This window comes from Fomitopsis serialis (genome assembly GCF_022376445.1).
Source record: "Fomitopsis serialis strain Sig1Antser10 chromosome Unknown B0H18scaffold_405, whole genome shotgun sequence".
Lineage (NCBI taxonomy): Eukaryota > Fungi > Basidiomycota > Agaricomycetes > Polyporales > Fomitopsidaceae > Fomitopsis > Fomitopsis serialis.
In genome coordinates this window covers 26,307-32,306 of record NW_025955365.1, presented here as the reverse complement: position 1 = coordinate 32,306, position 6,000 = coordinate 26,307, and positions in this window count along the sequence as shown.

The window sequence follows — 6,000 nt, the reverse complement described above, 5'->3', positions numbered from 1 at the left end:
TCAAGCGCGAGCGAGGACGACCCTCCGGTCTGGGGACTACCTCGGGCGGTTCTTCATCAGCGCTGTTACTGTCTCTTCCAGCGTTTCGGTCTTCCTTCCTGTACTTCTAGTCGATGGCCGGCTCAAAACTCCTCTCTGCGGTCCCCTTGTCGTTCGTCAGCCCCCTCTTGGTTGCCGATCTCCCTCCAGGATGCAAGGCTCTTCAAACGCGAGCAAGGGCGGCCCTCCGGATTGGGGGCGATACCCCCACGGCCATCGACACCGTCTGTGCTCCGCCTCTCGTCTCGATTCTTCTCTGTCATTCTCGCGGGAAGACTGCATCACCAAAACTCCTTTCCGCGATCTCCTCGTCGTCCGCCGGCATCCCTTCCTGGTCCTTGATCTGTCAGCCAGGACTCGGATGCTCCTCAAGTGCGAGCGAGGGCGACCCTCCGGACTGGGGACTCCTCTCGTGCAGTTCTTCATCAGCGTTGTCTCTGTCTCTGGTCTCTTTCTTTGCCTCGGTTTCTTTCGCGGGAAGTCCACATCAAAACTCCTTACTGCGATCTCCTCGTCGTTCGCCGGTTCTTGTCCTGGTCTTGGAGTTGTCAGCCAGTACTCAGTACCACCCAAGCGCGAGCGAGGACGACCCTCCAGTCTGGGGATTATACCTCATGCGGTTCTTCATCAGCGTCGTGTCCACCAGTCTCTCAGTCTCTTCGTCTCTCTTTCTTTCTGTATTCCTGGAAGCCGGTAGTCTCAAAACTCCTCTCTGTGGTCCCTCGTCGTTCGCCTGCTCCCCCTGGTTGGTCTGTCACTCCCAGGACCTCAGGCCGGGACTCTTCAAGCGCGAGCGAGGCCAACCCTCCGGATTGGGGAACATACCCTCACGGCCCTCCGTCGACACTGTCACTGTACTCTATCTCTTGTCTTGATCTCTCTTCGGCATCCTCGCGGGAAGACTGCAGCCCAAAACTCCTCTTCGCGATCCCTCGTCGTCCGCCAGTGTCCCTCCCGGTCCGAACTGTCGACCAGACTCCGGATATCTCCCAAGTGCGAGCGAGGCTGATCCTCCGAACTGGGGACTCGTCTCTGCTGCGGTCTATCATCAGCGTCGTCTCTGTCTCTCTCTTCCTGGTCCTGTCCCTGCCTTCTTAGAAGGCGGTCGCATCAAAACTCCTGTCTGCGATCTTCTCGTCGTCCGCCAGCCCGTCGTCCTGACCTTCGGTCCGTCAGCCAGCGGTGCTCCTCAAGTGCGAGCGAGGACGATCCTCCTGACTGGGGAATATACTCCGCGACCGGCCTTCGATGTACTTGTATCTCGGCGACTCCTCGATCTCCCTGATTGCGTCTGGTCCAACTCCTGTCTGTCGCTACGCGGTCTCCTCTGGCGAACTCCAGCCTGTCTTTACGTGGTCTCTGGTTTTAGCCAACTGCGTCTGTCCTTACTCAGCTCGGCTCGAATGTCTATCTCAGCCCTCTCAACTACGTCCGGTCATTACTCGGTTTCGCCTTCGGCCAACTCGCACCTGTCCTTACACAATTCGACTCTAGACTGTCCCGGCATGCATCTCATGCCATCCAACTCTCGTCGGTCCTTACGTGGTTCACGTCTTGCCTGATACACGGTTTCGTCTTATGGTTTCCTTGGGAAAGTCCCTCCCTGTCTTTACTGGGCTCTGTCTCGTCGTCCAACTCCCCACTGTCTTTACCGGGTTCTATTTCACTGTCCAACTCCGAGTCCTTACTGTCGTTACTGGGTTCATTTTCGCTGCCCAACTCCCCACTGTCTTTACATGGTCTCTTAGACAAGCTCTATACTGTCCTTACACTGCTCGCCTCCGAATTCATTATGTGCCCTCCTATGATATCGCACTTGCCCGTGCCCCTGTGTGTATATGCAAGCCCAAGATACCCGTGTCATGCACGGCTCAGACGTGGAAGCGATACGATATTAGCATGTCCAAAGAACACCTATCACAACAATAGCATTGATTCCCATACAAGCCATGACCAACATGCTCGGCCAGGTAGTACAAGCATTCACCTACAGCATGTAGCCAAACAAATCCAAGTTTCAGCTCTGCGGATCCAGCCGTGGCCGACGCCTATGCTCCTTGAAGTACTTCAAACGCCGCATATGCATAGCGATGTGCTTGTCCGTCGGCATCAGCCGCTCGCCCACCCACTCGCCCATCCACCGCTTCAGCCGCGCATACTGGCTCGACCCGTCGCGGAAGTGCTCAAACAGCGGTGCGTCCATCCCGACCTCCGCCCAGTACAGGAGCGCGGTTGCGAGAGTGTTCTTCGAGGGCTTGATGTCGAGCGCGCGCATCCACGCGAGGGCGAGCGGGATCTGCGGGATCTGCGACTCGGAGGCGAGGAGGTCGATGTAGGTGCGGAAGGCGACGTCATTTAGGAGGATCTGCGGGTAGGGGAGGGCAACGCGCGCTGCGGAGGCAGACTGAGCTTCCGGGGAAGGGGCGGTGGGCGGCGCTGTGCGATGTAGCACAGTACGCAGAAGGCTCGTCATCGGGAAGGACCCTTGGAAGTCTCCAGTGGGCCGGAGAGCCTCGGCGGGGCTTTGTACCTCCTTCAGCGCCGGCCAGTTGCTGAATATGATGTCCTGCGCGAGATGCAAGGCCACTGCACCGGCGCGCTCACCGTTCCACAGCCCTGACGAACCCCTTGTCGCTTCAGCATTCATGGTCGTCTCCAGCTGAGAGAAACAGGAGTTGCGTGCCAGCTCATCGGAGTCGGTGTCGTCCTTCTTTTCTCGGTGGACAAAGCGGCCCAAGCCGAGCTCCGCCAGGGCACCGCGGAACGAAGGGTTGCACTTGCTCGCCAGACGCGCAGTCTTCAGCAGGATGACGACGGTGTAGAGGTCCGGCCGGACATCGAACATCGTGTCCATGTTATCCCACAACACGAATATGGCATCCGTGAAGCCTATGCGCCGCAGCGACACCATGAAGATGTTGACCGTCTGCGTGTCGATCAATGACAACGGGGTCCCCTCGCGCTCTTCCGAGCTAGCCTGGAGCTCCGTTGCGTCGAAGAGCAAGTCCAAGGCTCGCATAGGTTGGCCAGCGAGCGTGAGCGCCTGCGCCCCGACAGTGAGTGTCAGCTTCGTCATCCGCGGTTGGTATTGACGCATCTTGTCCCAGACCTCCAGTGCATTCGTATGGTCGCGACGCCGGAGAAATCCGAGGATCGCGATGACATGCAAGTGTTCGTCTAGACGTAGTTGAGGTTGTACATGGACAGCGCGGTCGTACACCTGTCGTAGATACTCGGACGACGTGGTGAGATCTCTGCTAGCAACCATGACAGTACTCTTCCATACGCTTGCTGTCTTCAACAGCGGAGTAATGTCGCCGAGCGGTTTGCCACGCAGGTCTTGCTTGTGCGCTCCGGAGGTCGTAGGTAGATTGCCATCAGCAGTGGTACCAACATGGTAGACGTTAGGGTCGGGTTCGCCCTCGGCAATGTCAGACTCTGGCGGCATCGCATCGCTGTCGGTATCAATGGCATCTCGCAGATACGCATGAAGCGCCTCTAAAGACTCGAGAGATGAGAGGAACCGGCTTTCTACACTCACTAAGAGTGGCACATTAGGACCAAGGCGGAGCAGGCCATCCGGAGAGATCTTCTCTCCGTTCATCTCCGCCGTACGCAAGCGCACGAGGCGTAATATTGTCCGCGCCCTTCGCTCCCAGCCCGCCGTCGTATACAGTAGCATTAGCCGTGCTAGGTGCTGCATAGTGGGAGAGAAGCCTTGAGCCTTCATCTTCCGCGACACAATAAGACCTGTCGTAGGCAGGGCAGAAGGACTGCCAAGGAGGGCGTCGTAGGTGCTCTGGTTCAGCTGATGACCGTCCGAACTCTGAATGACATGTCGAACGATCGGGAAGACTTGGCTCGATAGCGAAGCATATGCGATGAGCTGTAACAAGAGTTGGAAGTGGAAGTCCTGGAGCTCCGTCTCGTACTCCCTCTCGAGGAATGAGTCCACGAGACGCTGGAGGGGAACTAGCAGGTCGTGCTCGGCGAGCCAGCAGGACATCAAGATCAGAACAGCTGGTCGAAGGTGGACAGGTACGACGGGGAGGTGGAAGAAGGCTAGCACAAGTGCTTTCCACGCGTCTGACTGGCGTTCGACCTTGTAGCACAGGGCATATAGGACAACCCAAGTCGGAGGCTGCGGACGCCCGCTCGTGTCTTGCCTTCGCAGGACGTCGACTTCGGGGATGGTGATACCTCTCTTGGCAAGATGACGGCTGAAGGCATCCCAGTCCCGCGCGAGGATTGCGGGCTTCCACAGCATGAACTCGTGGACGTCTATGCCGGAACGAGACAGCATAGGTGAGGGCACCATGGCCTTCGGGTTCCGCACGATGCTGTTGAGCAGCTTGAAAATCGGATCATTGCTCTTCCTGCCGTAGTACCTGGAGATACGGTAGACTTTTCGGACGAGCAGCGCATGGGTGCTTGGTTGCGGAGGCGACGGAGGAGGGGCTGTGGTCGAGACGAGACGTGTCAGAGGCTTCGTCGGTTTGCGACGGAGTACCTGCAGCCACATTCATCTGTACTCGGGTGTGAGGCGCATAAAAAGACAGGTATTCCGACTGAGACATACTGGACAAACAACATGCGCCGCGTGGATGTGCACGACGGGGACGGGGAGACGTTGTGCGACGACGAGCTCGCCGGTACTTACGAGGCTTGGGAGACGACTTTGCTGCCGCCACCTGGCCACGTGAGCGCGAACTCAGACTCAACTCCGCCGAGCGCTCGGGCAGGACAGCCACTTCCCGCCTTGCTCGCCTTTGATCTCAACGGTGGTGTCGACGTGGTGGGTTGGTGAAACAAACATGCCTCGTATTTTGTTCGTGAGTGGTTTTCATCCCGCTACGCGTGCGCGCGACCTCGCCTTTGAGTTTGAGCGGTGAGTGTCATGTTGTGTGTACTGTGGTCGGTTCTAATGCATGACGCGGTCACCAGCTATGGGCCACTCATTCGATGCGACGTCCCCGCACCGCGGAACCCGCGTGCCAACTCGAATCCGTGAGTACTCTCCTAGAAGCTTCACCCCCCTTTTACTCTAGTCGAGTGGCCCGAACTCCGTTTGTCCGCATTGCGTGCGCCGTCCCGTGCGAGAGCTGGCCCTGCTCTGCCCGCCGCTCCCGCCCGTCGTACCGAACCCGCGAACGAATACTCTGGACCGCGGAGCCTCGTCTCACACGAAGCGCAATCCATACGGTCGCTCGATGTCCCGCGTCATTTCGCTCGAATTCGTCGTCGCTCAACATGCCCTTCGAATCATCCTGCAGTTACGCCTTCGTCGAATTCAGAAGCCAGCGTGATGCCGAAGATGCCTATTATGACATGTAGGTCCGTCAATCTCTACACTGGACATACTGCTCACGGTGGAAATGCAGGCACGGAAGGAGTTTCGAAGGGGCGCGCCTGAGCATCCAAGTGAGTCTAATTTGACTGTCGTTTGTCGAGGGCTCTCCGCCTGATGGCCATTCCTCTTTTCAGTGGGCGAAGAATCCTCCGTCTTCCGTTTGGCGCTACGACAGGCGGTCCCCTCCCGCCCGCCGCGATCGTGAACGTTCTCGTAGTCCCCGCCGTCGCGATGACAGGGAAAGAGACCGTGACCGTGACCGGGGGGAACGCGACAGGGACAGGGACCTCCGTGACAAGGACAGGGATTTCGATGATAGGGACAGGAGGAGACGCAGCCGGTCGCCAGAACGTCGTCGGAGCCTGACTCCAGACAAAAGAAGAGATGACAGGGCGCGGACGCCTCCTCCGGTCGACGAACCGCTGAAGGCTGATGACAAGGCTCAGACACCTCCGTATGATCAGTGAACTGTTTTTCTTCCTCGATGTTTAAAAGGCCACTGCCCGCTCGTGGGGCATATCCTTGATGTTTCTGTTTCTTTTCTGAATGTCTTCTGTACATACACGGTGTATGTAACGGACAGTCACCACAAAAATCATGATTATGTTCAC